This window comes from Thunnus maccoyii, chromosome 10 (genome assembly GCF_910596095.1).
Source record: "Thunnus maccoyii chromosome 10, fThuMac1.1, whole genome shotgun sequence".
Taxonomy (NCBI): domain Eukaryota; kingdom Metazoa; phylum Chordata; class Actinopteri; order Scombriformes; family Scombridae; genus Thunnus; species Thunnus maccoyii.
Genome location: NC_056542.1, coordinates 28,931,525 through 28,949,547, shown reverse-complemented (window position 1 = coordinate 28,949,547; position 18,023 = coordinate 28,931,525). Strand labels below are relative to the sequence as shown.

General features: G+C 41.2%; 1 long non-coding RNA gene across 1 annotated transcript; it reads right to left on the bottom strand.

The window, feature by feature from the left end:
* Window positions 1-7,802: 7,802 nt before the first annotated feature.
* LOC121906305 lies at window positions 7,803-11,748 on the bottom strand. Its single transcript, XR_006098588.1, has 3 exons — window positions 11,651-11,748; window positions 9,800-9,851; window positions 7,803-8,241 (listed from the first exon to the last, which is right to left on the bottom strand). It is a non-coding gene; the product is annotated as an uncharacterized LOC121906305 (long non-coding RNA).
* Window positions 11,749-18,023: the final 6,275 nt, after the last annotated feature.

The window sequence follows — 18,023 nt, the reverse complement described above, 5'->3', positions numbered from 1 at the left end:
GGCTTACTGTTCTCTTATATCCATATGCAATCACTGAAACACTCTCAGCATGAGCTTTTTTTATTAGATCAAATAAAGTAAACAGTCCCAGTGAGTGTTTTTGATAAATGCAATTTGCTGCTATGCTCCTTTCCAGGCTGCATCTTGTGTTCAGCCTGTTGTAAGTTAATTTGCCAGATCAACTGAAAAAACAGAGAAATCTAATGGAAAACACTGCCCTGGCATCCACACTGCATACCAGTGGTTGTCTAAAGAATGGGAGCTCTTTAATGTGGTGATTGCATGGTTTCAGTTTGAAATTTAGTTTCCGTAAAAAGAACGCGCTCTTCCGTTGTGTTTTTTCCTTATTTTATCCCTATTTCCTTTCATTTGTTGTTTAAATTATCAGCTTTCTGTTTTTTCCAAGGGAAAGTGCTGCTAAGGTACCAGACCTTCCATAAATCCAGCAAACTTCCATGAACAGAGGGAGGGGAGCTTTGGGATTTTGGGCAAAAGTAAGCAGTCTTGGAAAAATCAAAGGCGTATGGCACCTGAGGGAGGTGTACTCCCAGCCATAGTTTTCATTTATGGTTAGCTACGGCTGGTTAGGAACTGGGTTTGACACTACTGCAGCAGTGGCGTGCTTCCTCTGTGTCCTTCCCCACTGTGCTGCGACTGCTGCAACTGCCTCACTCCCACAATAAGATGTTAGGTTCTCTTTCAAAACTGTCCTTTATGCCGTGAACTATCTCTCACCTTTTTGGGAAGTTTCAATTGTTTCATTCCAGAACACACCAGAGGGTTGTAATGGCTGCAGTTTTAGCTGCTTGTTTCCTGTAAGCCTCTATTTTTGGCTGACCTTTCTCCTGCTATATAAATAATAAATAACAATAATACATTTACTTTGTACCACACTTTTCATTCATAGTGAAACTCATAGTGCAACAGTATTAATAACACAAAACACAGCACACAACATAAAGAAAAGAGTAAAGATAAAAAAGCCTTCCTGAATAGAGGTTTTTTACGCCTTTAAAAAAAAAAAAAAAAAAAGAGACTAGGGTCTGTGCTGCCCTCAGATGGTTAGGAAGGCTGTTCCACAAGAGCGGTGCAGCAGAGCAGAAGGCATAGCCAGCATCTGCTACAGGGGAAAAAACACATCCAGCAGTCAGCCAAACAAGACTCTAGCCTTTACAAAAAACACGTTTACAAGGCCCCAGGCGGAGCTATTCTGATACAAAGGCATCATAAAGAAGAAGGAAGTTGTATTGACCTTAAACCCAGTGTCCCGCTGACTTACAGAAAGCATAACCCTCTATGTATAATTCAGACTGAGTTTAACTACCGCCATCTTGCTTAATATAACCATCAAGTGCCCCTAATCATCATAATACCAAAATCACAAGTTGTCACTCTGAGGTATTGTGATGGATCTGCTGAATGTCCGGCTTGTACTGTGCAATGTGAAATGATCATGTTATTATATTTTCTTTACCTCATATTAAGATACACACGCTGACATTCACAGTCACACACACACTTGAGCACACACAAGCAAATGTTACACTTCATCATATTCACCACCCCGCTCCAATCGACATGGACACAGAAAGTAGGCTCCCTTATTTTCTCTGGAGCAGGTCGAAGGCTTGTGGTGTAGGTCTAAATGTGGGTTATTGTTATTCGAGAGTACGTGCTGGAATATTGGGCGTATCGATTGCTTTTTGCCGCAGGCCCTCTTGGCAAGGCCACAAAAGCCTCTCGCTGCATGCTGCCAGTAGGCCCATTTCTGCTACACTTATTTTTAATACAAGTATTACATGACTTTGCTCTCTCAAGGTTTCAGAGGGGAGGAAATAGCAGATTGAATGTAAACAAGATTAGCTTCCCTCTCAGCCAGCTGCTGCTTCCACGCTCGCCCCGTAAATCTGCCAGGCAGCCCGTGCAGTGTAGAGCCGTGCTGGAAAGAGAGATGTCAACGTTGATTCTGTCACTGTCTGGCGGGAGACTGGGATGAGCTGCACTCCCCTCAGCTAGAATATGAATGACAGATTTGTTGTTCTTTCTTTATCTTTTGATTCTCCAGCACTCTGAAGCCAAACTCCAGAGATTTCATGTTGAAATTTTAATTTGTGTAACTTTATAATTCATTTTAAAGATGATTTTATCCATTATCATTGCTGACATTACTGCAAGCATGTGGTTTGCATCTCCTGTATCACCTCTGTCATGTTGTACTTTGTCCTTCCCTCCTTTGGTCCTGGAGCTTACTGACGCAGGCCTTGGTTCCTTCTGCTCCCTCAGCTATCAAAAACTAAATATAGCAGATTTGTTGCTCTTTCAGAATATATTCCACCTGCCAAAATACACAGGCCCTGCTTTCTTAACCTTGCGCAGTGATTTGGAGTGGATACGCAGTGAAAGGAGAAGCTGTGGCGCTCAACATGGCTGGCTTAAAGGCAAAGTAATGACACTGTCTGCTTATGTTTTTGGAAGCTGTGAAACCACCAGGAGGGAGCTCCCCCTAACTGCTTCATTGTAACTTCATGCTATTACTCATATCAGAGAAATATTGATAATGATTGCTGCTGGAATTCCTACCCTCCGTCCTATGCTGTACTTACATAAGCAGGCTTCGTACAAGGTCCTTGCTCATGCTGTAGTCTCTGGAAGCTTCTGGCTTCGCTCAATTGAAAGAGAATTACAGCAAAAATATTTTCATTTAGAAAGTTAACATCAATAACATTCAAGTGGTATAGATCATTGAGCTCATACCCATTTACCCTCATTTTTCTTTACAGCACTCCTATATATAATCCATTTATTATAACATGAACTATGAAGTCATCTCCACGTGAAAAAGGGTAATGGTTTATTTGATATTTTTGGATTTGTAGCTATTTAGGGGGTAAAATCTCAGTGTATAGTGTTTATAACAATTGGCATTATTCCATTTCAACTGCACCAAAACTCAAATAACTACTGAACATTAGAAACAGGAGAGTTTTAATCAACTTTTTTTTTTTTGGTGTTGTAAGGACTGCTTTTGCTCGCATCTAAGCTTTAGCAGCATTGAGTAATATAGTACATGACTGTAAGCAGAAATCAAATAGCATCTCTCACTTGGAGTATAATCAAATGAAAACGTCCAACAGAATCTGCTTGATATTTTAAAGAAATTACTGCACTGCTCCTTTCCAGATGCAGCAACTTGTTCTGAGAACTGTAATCAGCCATCAGTTTGGTTGTGCTCTGTCTCAGCAACATGCACGCGGACTCTAGCGGGGTTCATCAATGTAGGAATGTGACTGACTTCACAGGGCTTTCAGAAACAAACACTTCATCTTTCACCTCAACACTTTAAATTTACACATGCAAATAATGTCATCACGGCATCTGTTGTTGATTTCTCGCCTATCTGCCTCATTCTGTTCACATTGGGATATTCTCAACTTCCCACTATTAAATAACTAACTAACTAAAAAACTAACTAATTACTTGTGCTGAATTCATTTTAATGCATGGAGCAGCCACAGTTTTGGTTTTTTTTGCCACGCTAATTGCAAGGGTCAAGGGATGGAAATGGTGGTTGGTTGGTCTACCACTTTGGTCAAGACTGAAATATCTATTAGATGGATTGCCATGAAATTTGGGACAAACATTCTTGTCTCCCACAGAATGAAATATAATAACTTTGGTGATCCTTTTACTTCTTATATGTCCAATACTTACGTCCAAATACTTGCAAAACTAATGATGTCCCCATTCACCTCAGCTGTACTTTCGGATGGTAAACACTGCCTGTTAAGCATCAGCATGTTGATATCGTCATCATTAAAGCATTTAGCTCAAAGCACAGCCTCACAGAGCAGCTAGCATAGCTGTAAACTCTTAGTCTTGTTTTATTTGTGTGTAAATTAGCTAAAATAAAAGAATGAGGACAAACTACATCACAAAAAATAACACAAACGGAAAGCGGTTTGACAGTCATATAGATTCATGATGCCACAGCCTGCTGCTCTATATATTCATGTGAATTAGTACTTGAGCTGGTCTGCAGTATGAATGCACACCTCTGATTAAAAAACATGAACAGTATCAAACTTCTGTCATCACACTGTTTTCTGTTTCAAAAAATAGTTACTCATGCACATGAAATACATCACAAGTCACAAGAGGGGAGCATTTTCAAAACCTGCTTCACACTACTTAACGATGATGTGCGATCATGTGCCACTGAAGGCTGCCAGAGTGCTGGTTTACATTCTGACCAGCTGATTTGAATGATTAGTTTTCTCTTCTTTCCTCTTCTCTAATCAGTGAAATCAGTTTATAAAGCTTTTAGTTGGAATGAAAACCTTCATGACAACCTCTGTGGCACACGATTGCCTCTCCTGCTCTGTAGTTACATAAATAAATGCTGTGTGTAACAAGCTTAATTCAAAGGCGTATTGATTGCGATTGTTATTTTGGGGACATTTTTGAATGTATTAGACAGTTGAGTTTATTAGGGAGCAGAGGCCGACATGAAAGCGTTGAATTGGCAGGGGGCTAGCATGGCTTTAATGATGAGTCACCAATGTTAGACTAAAAATGTATATCATACATTTTTATAGTAGCTCCAAAAGTAAAATAAAAGTAAATAATAAAAGCAAAATCAAAGTAAATATTGAGAAAGCCTGATTAAGCTCAGTAAGAGTTCTTATAATAAAGTAATTCGTTGTACGTTGTGACAGAGAGCAGTAAGTACCCGGCACCCTCCCTCCCTTCCTCTCTTCTCCCCAGTGTCTCTCCCTCCAGTCACCCCCTCTCATTCCCAGGCTCTGAATGTGGGTGTCCCACCGGGAATTCAAGTAGCACATCGGGTCGGCCACTCAATACCCCCTGTTTAAAGGGATTCATTGCAGACTAATTGGGATAACATGGCTGGAAATGTTGACCTTGGTATTTCTAAACAAGGTTTCAATTAACTTGTAATAAGGCCAGGCAGCCAGGCCCTAGACGGATCCTCCACCAGCAGGAGGAAATGCGAAACATGCCCCAGTTGATGGTTGGCTTTTCTTAACTTTGATTAATCACTCAGAGAGTAAGCAAGTGGGACTGGTAAAATAATTAGAAGGGAAAACACCCCGTTCTTGCCGCAGTAGCATTTAGAGTGAAGGTTGAGTTACTGTAAGAAATGTCAAAATGTCTTCTGTTCCCCCTTTAAATCCAAATAAAACACATTTCTGTGCCTCCATAAAGAAAATCTACAGTGAAAAACAATACCTCCATACCTCCCACACAGAGATTTGTTGGACAGCCTTGTTCAAAGACTTCGGCTTTTCATTTCCCTTATTTGCATAATGAAATCATGTTCATTTGAAGTGGGAGACTGAAGAATTTGAAATGTCTTTTTATGTCTTAACTACGTTTCTCCCGCTGAGGATAGCCTTATTCAAACCATGATTCTGTTTCTTGAAATATCAGAATGTGGTGCTTCCCCATCTTTGCGTAATACAATCAGAGAAAATACAGCTGGTGCCCTCTGTTGTCCAAGGTGTGACTGTAATCTAGTACAGTTCAAATACATACTGCAGATATGTTTGATCTGCTTTTAATAATGACGTGTCCCTTAACAATCTGCCATTAATTTTTTAAACAAAAGCCTCCTTAAACCACATGCTAAACTGGCTCTGACTTACAGAACTGATACTTTGAGGAAGTTTATTATTTCACATTATATTGTGTACAGGCTCTTAGATGTTGGTGCCAGTAGGCCTGATCCAGCAGGCCTAAAACGGGCTGCCAGAGTTTTAGATTTGGTACAGGAACTGAACTGAGCCACCTGATGAGAGACAGAGTGGAGTTTTGGCTAAAGATGGGCCTTTTCCTGCTGCTGAGTCAGCACTTCTTCTCTGTGCATTAGGTCATTTGGAGCCACAGGACACCAGCTGACCTGCGTTGAATTATCGTTAATTCGAAAAGCAATAGTGGAGCGCATATCTGTGGGCTGCTCTGTTGACAGGAAGACACGAGGACGACGGGATGAGGAGATAGACTCGGCGGATTAAACTGAAACTCAATGAAAGTGGACGGCGAATTCTCCCTCCCTTTCATGTTGCTGCGGTATTATCAGGTTGACAGTTTTGTGTGTTTGGCTTCCTCGTCTTCTTCTCTGCCTTCCTCCTCCTCAACTTCCTCCCTAATTCTTCTTTCCCACTATTTCAAATGATCATGAGTCCAAAGAATGTCTATCTGCAAGTGTTTAACACACTGGTCTTTGAAGCACGGTCCAAGTGGCTGGTTTGTCTGTGCTTTGTTGTTCTAAATGCTAGCTGTATTAAATCACCTCCCAGTCCCAGCCTGTGTGCTTCATCTTCTCCGAAACTCCATCTACATTTCTCGAGGAGGAAGTCCTGTTCTGCACTGCTGAGGCTGTCGAGGGACTTGGCATATTTACACAGGTTTGTAATGCAATTCTAATAGCACCGTGACACTTTAAATACTGATTTTTGTTGCTTTTGGAGCAGTTTCCCTCAGCATATATCATCACGCTGGAGACAGGAGCTGACTGAAAGAGAGCGGGTTGCTTCTTTGTCACTTCCAATAACTGGTAACATACTTTCTTTTTCTCCCTCCTGTCTAATCTAAACCTAAACACGTGTTGCCAAGTGGGAGATGATGGAAAAGAGCTGTAGATGACTTGTTGAATGATGCTCTTGATGCAAACTATACTGTCAGAGGGACATTCAAACTTTCCATAATGCAGGCTTTTTGGAGTTTTAAGAGTTAAAAATGAAAACTGATTCAGATCCAACACTCCAAACAAACCCATGTTTTAAGGGAATTCATAATAGGTCATACAGGATAATGTCTCTCACATGAAACATACCCATACCTCAGTTTAACAGCGCAATTAACTTTGCATTCATGGAAAGCACAGTGGCTCGTGTTTGCTTTTTATTCCCAAACATTTGCATTTGATTCTTTTTACAGACCGTCTTATAAAAGACTGTGAAATGATGGAAGGGCTACAGAGGACGTGCAGTAAACCGGGCAGAGGAAACACACCTTTCTTTTACAGCCAGGGCATAAACAGTAGTTTATGGTTGGAGTTTTACTGTCATATTGCATAAGCAGGCAGGCCCCCTTTAGAAAAGAGGTTAAGTTCTGGCTGAGGTAGATGCTCTTATGAAATGTTTGGATCTCTTACTCCTACACATGAATGAATTAGATGTGGGGTAAAGGTGCCTGGAGGCACTGATCAACAAGGATTAGTCCAACCTGAACCTCCTTATTCATTTAATTTTTTCCCACATATTTTTCACTGGATATCAGAGAAAAATGTGTGTGTATAACAAGGAAAAATATGACTTAGTGCATGTATTGGAACAGCTTTTCTTTACTTTAACTATGCTTTCACCACATTTAGTCCATTATGGATGGAAAACAAGAGATAACTATCTAGACTTTAAAGAGAGCTCCCCTCCAACTGCCAGTGGTCTGAGAAAGATGAGCCGCTCTTATCAGCTCCCCCAGCGCACAGCCTTCACCTCTGCCTTATACAGACTGGTATCTGCCTTTTGTCAAATAGCTACCCTAATTTTATGGCTTTACCACCCTTTGTGTGCGTCCCTTTACCTGTGATAGCGTTCAAAGGTGCATCCACCCAAAGATAACAGTTTACAGTAGTTAATTGGTGATTAAACGACAAGATGTCCTTGTAAAATGTCGCTACCTGTGTTATTGTGTTTTAAAAAAAAGTTTTAAAAGATGTAAGTAATTTCATTGGGTTTTAAAGTTAACACTTGTTAGTTTTGAGGGCGTTTATTGGCTTGTTGACAATCATATAAAAACTTGTAAAAATAGATGACATAATATGATATTGGACCTCTTTAGAGTGTACAATATCCATAAACATGAGGATATTTCTGTATCAAAAACCCTTTTGTGTGTTGTGGGGGTATAACTTTGTTGATCAAGTTCAGTTCAACTTCTTTTCCACTGTTCTTTTTCAAGTGGACGATGGTGACAGGATACTAATCTCCTCGTCCAGACCAGGTCTTTCTCCTGCTGTCATTTTCAGCGGCAGTCAGATTTTACACCAGGGACAGGTCTGCCAATGTGAGATTTGCAGCCACCCCAGCCTCAGCCAGAGCTCTAAACCCATGTAATTACATTTTAAGCAGCATTGGCTGGTTGAAATACCTCGAGTAATTAGTTTTGTTTTTCCACTCTTCCTATAATCTTCTCCTTTTGTGTGAGGGTTTGGACCATGAGCTGGAGAGGGGAAACAGAACAAGTCAGTAGGTAATATGGAATGAATTAAAAAAATCTGACGTAGTTGGATGTAAGAATAGAATGACCCCCCCTCAGCCCCCCTCCATCCTCCGGTCCCTCCCTCCACCCACACACACACATTCACACAGACCACCTGAAATGTGTTTTGGGGGTTGTTTCCTTTGATTAGGAGTGTTATGGGAGTGCTGCACAAATATAAAAGCTGTCCAGACGGTTTTATGGTGTTTATTTGTGGTACCACCTGTGTTTCCATACCAGAGAATGATCTTGTGATGGTGATGAGGAACATAGAGTGTAAAGGAAGTACAGTCTGTGCTGTGCTGCAAATTCAATTGGCCAGCCAAGGGCCAAAAACATGTCTATAAAGTGCATCTTAATTTGTTCCTGCTTCGAAGAGACCAGCAAATCCTCAGCTCGGCCTGACTTTTAATTTGTTAGAAATCTCCAAGGCGCAGTTGTCACAGGGCTTTGAGAAGGTCCCTCAGACCCCCACCCCCCTACCCTACCGCCTCTGTCTGTCTTCCTCCTCCTCCTCCTCGTCCCTTCCTCTCTCCTCATCTCTCCTTCTCTCCCCTTCTCTGTCAAATATTTATAGCTGATGGCAGATAAGATTATTTCAGCCTCAGACCTCTCAGTGCCAGCTGCTGCAGACCTTTGCTCACAATAAAGCCTAAGATGCGTTCCAGGCAGGGGGAAGATTGTTTTATGTGAAGCTCATCCTAGGCCTCTATTGATAGGAGGGTTAGGTGTAGCAAAGCAGGACACCATTCGTTTTTTTTGGCACAGAGCATCATTACTGACTCTTATCTCGAGATGGTGGGAATTATCTGCTTCCTCACTCAAGGTTTTCTGTTTTGAGTCATGAAAGGGACCGCACCAGTGGGCTTCAACCCCTGGGTTGTGGATGTTTTCAGGGTGAAAAACTGACAAAGTGTTCTGTTAGGTCATGAGGAAGTGCTGTCAACACCATTGCCTCGTCTGTTTGCCAGTTCAGGCATCTCGCACATTGTAAGCCACGCACACGTCGACTGCCAGAGATTTTGTGAGACATATGTGTGATGATTTGCAAAGTATATATACAAGCTGACCACAGTATATTAAAGAGCATTCAAAAAGGGACATGATCCATAATTCAACTTGGATGCTTAACATGTTGTTGCTGTTTGTTATAAATTATTTACCATGACTGTAATCATGATTAAAGGAGCTGACGTTTGTCTATTTTGAGGTCTCATGAAACAGGAAATCTTACTATGAAGCTGGATACATTTAGAATATTTCTATTTACATGTGCATTTGTCAGAGTGAATCCGTGTCAGGGTCTCTTTATGTAAGGCATAAATCAGTGTGATGAAATGCCAGGGCTAATCCAGCTGAACACACTACAACCTGTCATAGTTGGACCAGGAATGGCCTCCTAGCCAGGCAGCTCATGAGTGGAAAATTAATCTTGTTTAATAAAATAGAACGCCATCTGGGCTTTGCAGTCAAAATTGCTACAATATGTGAAAAGTCATCCCAAAAAAGTTTTACTAACCTCAAGCAACCCCGGAATTTCTGCGGCTGCACAAACAGTTTGGGAGCACATACTGCGGCAGATACACAGATAAAGAAAATGACAGTGGCCTTTTATCAAGATGTCTTTCAGCTGTGAGCAAATGCAATAAAACTTGAACATTAAAAAATTCCAATGCATCTTCAGTGTGTACAGCACAGTCAGCATAGTAGTTTCTAATCATATCATAGTTTTTTTTATCATCTTTAATTGTCCTCAAACAGAGTTCAGCCAGATTAAAAACTGGATGCATCTGCAAATTCAGAGGCAACATGAGGCAATACCTGTGTGTTGGTGTTGTCACTCTTATCAGCTGCTCTGAATTGTGTGTTCAATGAGATGGCATATAAATGTACACAAACAAGTTCAATACAGAGTGCTTTTTTTTTTTTTTTTTTTTTACCAACAACAGAAAATTCACCAACAATAGAAAAGTCACTAAGTCATGTTGTCAATTTTATCTGCTGGCTGTCAGTTTTTATTGTTGACATGTTTGAGGGGAAACAACACCAGTGGTGCCCTCTAATGGCGAATAGGCCAAAAAACAAATAAACATGACGTAGCAAGGCGTTATCAGAGCTACTGTCTATTGATTTCTTGGTGTGACTTTGAACCTCTTTTTCACTCTGACTTCCTGATTAAAGGACTCTTGCATGTACAATTATCTTCAAAATAAAGCCTTTATCTTTTCATGTCAGTCTATTGCTTTATCAGTGTCTTTAAATCATCTCTTAAAAAAGAAAGATATTACCAGAAGAAGGTACAACACCTGACTAGTGCTCAACAATGAATTTAAAATGTCCTGGTTCATTTAAAAGGTATTTAGAAGAACAGTCATTATAGTATCATACAACATCATAGATATAGTTCTTCATAGTTTAACTATTGTTCCAAGATTAGACAATTATTTACATTCATTTATTAATATTTATTTTATATATTGGTTACTTTTATTTTCTTATTTATTGAATTTTATTTATTATTTTTGAGGCATTCTTTGAGGTATTTGCACTGTAAATATGTGAAACACTGGTGATTTTTTTAATTAAATAAACAACTAAACTATTTAAGAGGTTAATCAAGGTAAAAAGCAGTAATTATTTTGTCACCAACCACAAATGAGGATGAGAGATCAATTGAAGCAGACCAGTTAAAAATAAGGATATTCAAGTTATGAGTGTTCATTTTGCAAAAGGAGTTGTATTAAGGTTTCAAATAAAAAAGGAATTGGTGATATTTTATGTATCTACCCAAACATTCAGAATCCACAAAAATTGCCTGTGCAGTACGTAAAAGAACACAAATCTTTAGTTGTTATACTGTGTCAATAGAGACATAATGTATATGTTACTTCCTGTTAGAGAAATGCTCTATGTGTATATGAGTTTATAACAGCCAAACAGCTTCTCTGCCAGACTGGAGCCAGTCGTTTACCTTCACGGCCTGCAGTCTGTTGACTCTTCCTATCCTATACTTCTGCACTCTCACCAGACATATGTGTGAGAGAAAGAGCGTTAATGTGCTTGTTTCTATATGTACATCTGCTTGTCTATGTGCACATGTGCATGTTGGTGGATATGTATTTATGTTTTTCTCCTATGTGTGTGTGTGTGTGTGCGTGTGTGCGAGAGAGAGAGAGAGGGGGAGATTGATATGTACATTTCCACTCAGACAATTAGATGGTGACCTCATCAGCTTATGGCTGTCATTATGACTTTTCACAAAACCTGGATTGGGAGCATAAAAATGAGCTGATTGTCAGCAGAGCAGGGCAGCAGATCCTCTCTGTGAGCAGATGCCTGTGATAAGATAATGATAAGGCTGCTATCTGACCTCCACATCAACGTGTTGACCACGGCATGTGTCTAGTATGTGTCCTCTGTGGCTGATGGTCCAAGGCTGATGACAGAACAGCTAACAGGTCCATTAGAGCAATGAGGCCTGCAGGCAGACAAAGTGACGGAGTGGTGGACAGAGAACATTCAGAATATAAAGTGCACCTGTTAAACTACTCTGGGATGTAGCTGAAGCTATATAATATTGATTGTGATGTGATAAGGACAGGTTGTTGTGTCAATAAACAGTCACACCCTAATCCTGCATGTCAATGACTGTTGTACAAAAGGAGGGTTTTTCCTTTTTGCTGTGCACTTTCACATCCATCTTTGATTTACTCCAAAAGCGGTCATTGATATCAGTTGTATTTTCAAAATGAGCCATTCCCTACTTTGTTTACTTTATGGATCTATGTAAATATGTACTGCTGTATTGTCATATGTTCTCCTTATCCTTCCCTCATCTCTGCCTGTGCCATCACAGACACTCACTACGACTGTCCAGTACAAAGGTGAACTGTTTATTGGTGCCATTTTCCATCTGCTGGAAGCCAGGGACTGCTACATAATGAAGGCATTACTTATGATTTTTTTATCTGTCTGAGTGTTCTGATAGCTGGCTACCAACCTTGTTTGGAAATCTCTTATTATCTTTTAAAGATAAGGAGAAGAGTGCTGTGGGGCTCAAAGGGTATTAGGAGCAGAGCTCAAATCCCCACTGTCTGTATTAACTGCAATTCTTTGATAACCAACACAAGGTTTGAATCATTTTGAATCATATATGGCACTTTTGTTACTGATTTTACCTACATTTACTTACCTACAGACATCATCACCAAAAAAAGGAAACTAAGTGGCCACCTTTATCTTTAAAATAGTCTACTGCTGTGCTGGCAGCTCTCTTTGGCAGCGGTGCTTTGAGCTAAATACTAGCATCAGCATGCTAACATGCTCACAATGACAACGCTAACATGTTGACGTTTAGCAGGCAATGTTATCCATGTTTACCACCTTAGTTTAGCAAGTAGCATGCTAACATTTGCTAACTAGTACTAAATCCAAAGTACAGCTGAGGCTGATGGGGATGTCATTAGTTATGCAGGTATTTGGTGGCAAACCAAACTAGTAGACAAATTAAAATGTTGACATGGCAATGATAATGGCACTAGATGAAAAGTTAGGTGATCAGCACTGTTTTAATAAATCATCCTGAGGGTGACATGAATGTCTGTACCAAATGTCAAAGCAATCCATCCAACATTTGTTGAGATATTACTCTTAAAACCACAACTGTCAACCTCATGGTGGCGCTAAATGAAAAGTCAGGGGATCACCAAAGGCATTAGGATTCATCTTCTGGGGACCAAGAATATCTGTATAAATTAAAAAAAAAATCTATCAAAAAGTTGTTGAGATATTTCAATCTGGACCAAAGTGGTGGGTTGACCGACCAACAGGCCAACTTTGCTATCCTTAAAAATTCTGCATTAAATATATTTTAATTAAATGCAAAAATACATTTTGACCTTCAATAGCGATAAAAGCTCTAATCACATGTGTACATTTTGGTCATGACTGAAAACCTAAAATCATATTGAAAATGACGTATTTTATTAAATCAATATTTGAGGGACGGGCAATACCCCATATATTCAGAAGCAAACTCCTAGGGAATCTTATTTTACTTGGGAATTCAGATAATGATTTTTCAGTTTAAGATTTTTATGTTGCTATTAAATTTCAAGGATCCAACTTCACTTGTTTACTTGTTTGGGGAAAGCACTTTAATCATTCAGCATCATAAAATTATTTTAATAGAAATCATTTAACTTTTTACAGGGTGAAGCTTGAGCCCGGCTCGTGCTCACTCAGCTAACAACCTCAGCCTCAGTGTCAGTTCACCCTGAGCCTTCGTTGAGCCTCTGTTTGTGTTCTGGCTAGACATCGTCTATAATGAGCTCTGATTAGTTAACTTGTTTAGATGCCTCTGCTATTTTAGTCTCTGCCGCTCAGCCATCCATCTAGGCCCAGCCTCACCGCCCTCATCCACCCTCCCACATGGGTGACATTCTTTAGAGGTGTCTGAGCCACAGTTAGAGGCTACTACTGGGCCAAAGGGAGCAGTCATGGAGTTCAACTTCAACCTCATGGAACATACATATTTTGTGGCAAATAAAAACTTGAGTTTAATGCTGAAATTACAATTTCATCTAAATTGCTTGTTATTTGACATTTAATTCAACCGACATAAAAGTGGTTTGTCTTGTTCTCTGTTTCTCCTTCCTGTCCTCTCACTTCTTTGTCTTCCTTTCTAATTTAACAGTCTACAGATGTGAGGAGGCGTTGTTGGGCTTCTATATTCACCATGCTGCCTAGCCCTACTGAAGCCACCTACACCAACTGGACCTCACCCTCAGCCTGTTATTCTTTCCACTGGGGAGGTGAATAAATGTTAGAAGGGCAGGGAGGAGGGCCTGCCTTTCAGCCCTCCAGTCTCGGTCTGTGATGCTGAGTGGTGTTTATTTGTCAATGTTCACCCCGTCTTTCCTTCCAACCCAGCGGAACCAAAAATTTTAGCGACGGAGTGAGCAGAGATTGGTCCCAGGTCCTCAAGATGAAAATCTATTTTTGAAATGAGTCAACTGCTGTTCAACCAGAACTTGAGAAATGGGTCATGTGCAGGCTGTCTGGACTGGAGTCGAGGTTGTGACCCTCCAGCAGACTTTTTTTTTTAACACAGCCTTGCACAGAGCCTAGCTGCTTCTATAACCCTTGTAGGATGTGTAATAACATCCTCAAGGTGTCCAATATCCAGTGACAAGAGCACTAAATCTGATGAATCCAATACGCAGCAAACTGAGGTCAAGTTTTCAGCATTACAAGTAGCAGAAAACCTTATCTTCTAGGTTTCTTGCAGGTCTAGCTGTAGTGTTTTTCTTTTCTTTTGAGCAGGGCAAGTTTCTGAACTCTATGTGTGTATACGTGTGCACTTGTGCTCGAGTGCTGTAGCTGTGGTGTTTGTGTGCAGAATGAATATGTTTTTTTCTGATGGATGGAGGTACGTGTTGGCGAGTGCAGCGAGGTGGAGGGAGGCCCGCCTCCAGAGAGGCTTTAAGCAGGCCAAAGATAAAGACTCAGAAGTGATGGGCTCTCTGTGATGCCCTTTTGTGGGAGGAAATTTAATGGAAGTGGCTACATTGGTAGCAGATGGAGCAGTTTCCTGGATCTCTGTCACGGTAGAAATATTAGACTGCCCCACATACACGCATGCACACACACACACGCACACACACACATACACACACTCCACCCTTTTAAATTTGTTCACCAGATTTACAGTATGATAGAGACGGAGAGATCGAACTGGGAAGTGTTTATTTGCCTGGGACCTCAGGCACCAAGGGTTCATATTTTTCTGCACTTTTTTCTGTCTTCTCCTTGTCTCTCTCTTTCTGTTTCGTTTACCCTTCTGTGTGTCTCTCTCTATTTTTCTTTTTGGCAGCCTGTTTTCAGGATTCCCACAAACTCCTTGGAGGATCTTCTGGACGCTGGAGCTGCAGACTGACAAATTTGGTGACTTGTTGAAGAAAGGTTCTGGTGAAGAATTGATTGCTGCTCGGCTTTTGCAGGCTTAAGTGTGTGTGTGTGTGTGTGTGTGTGGGAGGATGTGTATATGTATGTGTGGGGGCTGGCTGCGTGTGGGTGGTTCAGCTGAGGGTTGAGTGGTTGAGTGAGATGACAGCAATAAATTCATTCACTTTAGGGCCTGTTGATTGCATAATCAATCACATTTATTGATAATGTGTTTGGCTGACATACCTCTGAGTCCCTGTTATTCCTCCGTAAGAACCTGACACATCCTACACGACAGAGGCTAACTGAACTGCGGACATCTGTCAAGTTGTGATGTATTTGGCCACATGAAACAAGTGATACCACATTGAGATATCCATTACCTCCCTAGAGTCCTCTCTCTCAATCTGAATTAAGTGAGGTTTCAAGTTGAGGGCCGACACACAGCACTACATACTCCAATGCCAGGAGCTGAAAATAAAGTCAATGTTGTCATTGGAAAAAAGCTTTTTTTAATGAAATCACATGCAAATTTGGTGTGCTGAAGGCAACAACCATGGGGTTTGTGTAAGTCACGGTAGTGATAAGCGCGGTGCATTTTCCCCCCGCTGTAATGCCTTTGTTTATACTGTGGGAAAAGCCATGCCATTAGAATCCAGCTCTGAGTATTTGCTGATGAGGGTGATTACGTTGAAGAAATTAATCGTGGTGTTTTTGATACATATGAAATAATGGAACAAACCTCAACAAAGACAGAGCAGGGAGGCTGATTTGGTCTGACAGTTTGTGTGGTGTTTTGTTGATATTTGACGTTCTTTCTGGAATGTGAATTCCACTGTGTTCAGCACAGAAATGCAGTTTAGCCCCAGTTGATTTTGGCTAATTAAGCCAGACTCCTGAATGTTTTGATGTAAGTCAGTGATTAGAGGGCTCTGAGAGGGGTTTGAAATGAAAGCCAAACAGTTGTGCCCCTGTTCCCCCTGTAGTTTGTGTGGACTTTGGGTTTAGCTTTAGTAAGGGTTCATTTCATAGATGAATGGCAAAACTTTGTGCACTTCAATTCTACATGGCCAGTGTCTGATGGCCATCAGACACTAATGAATCTCTCTCTTCACACCTGATTGTCCTAGTGTTTGTTTTAGATTCTTGTGTTTCATTGCAGCCTACATTTCTCTCTCAACAGAAGTGAGTCAGACTCATTTTATTCTTCATTGGTTATAATGATACAACAACCTTATTTTAAGTCAAAAGTAGGACCAGAACATTCACCACATTTTTGGGAATGTAAGCAATTTTGCACTTGAGCTAAAAAACACCTGCCATGTGTGTGGAAAACTTCCATCAATGGTCAAAACATGGCAGTTAGAGCAGGATTAGTGTTGAGATATATAGCACACACTTTGAGCAATTTCTTATCACATTTTTAAGGTGGGCCTCCATTTTATTGACTGCTGCTTTCAGGCATTTGACCTGCAGCCATCAGCACTTCTCTCCCACTTGTTATCTCTCTTTCTCTCCTTTTCCTTTACTTTCCTTCACTCCCTTACCTACTATTCACTCCTTTTCTTTCCTGTCATCACCCCCACTCTTTCATTCCTTCCACTTCTTCACTGTTGGGAATGCCAAATGTGTAACCCTGTTGATGACCTCTCATGGAGGTCATAAATTTTGTGATGAGAGATAGTGGGAGCAGCACAGATAGAGAAATGAAAGGATGGTAGCTAGGTGATCCATCAAACACTTCTGTCCAAATTGGAGCTCTGGTAAACACTTCCAAATGCCAGTACCATTAAAACCTCAAAAGTCTGATCTAATAATGTGATTACAGCATTGAATATTACTGTGATCCTGTATTAATAGACTTAAGTACTAATAAAACAAAATAGAATAAAGTTGGCACATGTTACCTGTTAATCAGTCAAAAGGAAGGGCACCTTCAAACCTGCCTGTTGATGTACTCTCCTCTGATCCAGATGGCTCTAGTGCTCAACAGATGAACTCATTGGGCCGAGCACGTACTATGAATGATCTGACTGCCTGTTATGTATGTGCGTGTAAGACTGGCTGATATCTTTAGATGGTGTGAGAGTCTGAAAATGCAGACGGGCCTGTACGTAACACAGTGGCCGGCCCGCTCCACACCACAGCCCAACCTTTCCAGACCCTATACATCACAACCCTACGTGTTCCCTGTTTGCTCCCAGATAATGCTATCAGAGCTGATAACTGCCCCTGACCCCCCTCCTCACTTAGACCCCCTGGCATCCCCCACACGCTGGGCCACTGGTTTTCCAGCATCAGCTGGGATGTAGTGGGGTGAAGGGGAGAGAGACGCCTGTAACCCCCCTCATCTGATCCCCATCCAACCCATCCTTTAACCCCCATGTCTGTCTGAGCTGCATGTCCAGACTGCAGCACAGATAGTCCACAACATTAAAGCTCATCACCACCACACCCCAACTCAATCAGCCACCGTCGGCCAGCGAGAATCCCCAGGACACCCCCCCCCATTTTCCCCTCCCCTGGTCTTTCTTGTTTTGATAGCTGCTGATGTCATTCCACACATTTTTTCACAAATTAGGGGGCTGAAATTACAGGGCTGCCACGCCTCACTTTGCCTCGCCATGTTGTGCCAGCCCGACGGGAGCTTAATCCCTAATATCAAAGTTTGGCTGTTGGCTTGAGCATTATGGGATATGGTGGCCTCTGTCCGAACTCACCCGCCCACGCTCTCCTCCCTTCCCCCCGGCTGGTATTTGAAGTGACAAGTGAAAAGTTTGAGTTCCAGCAGCTATGTG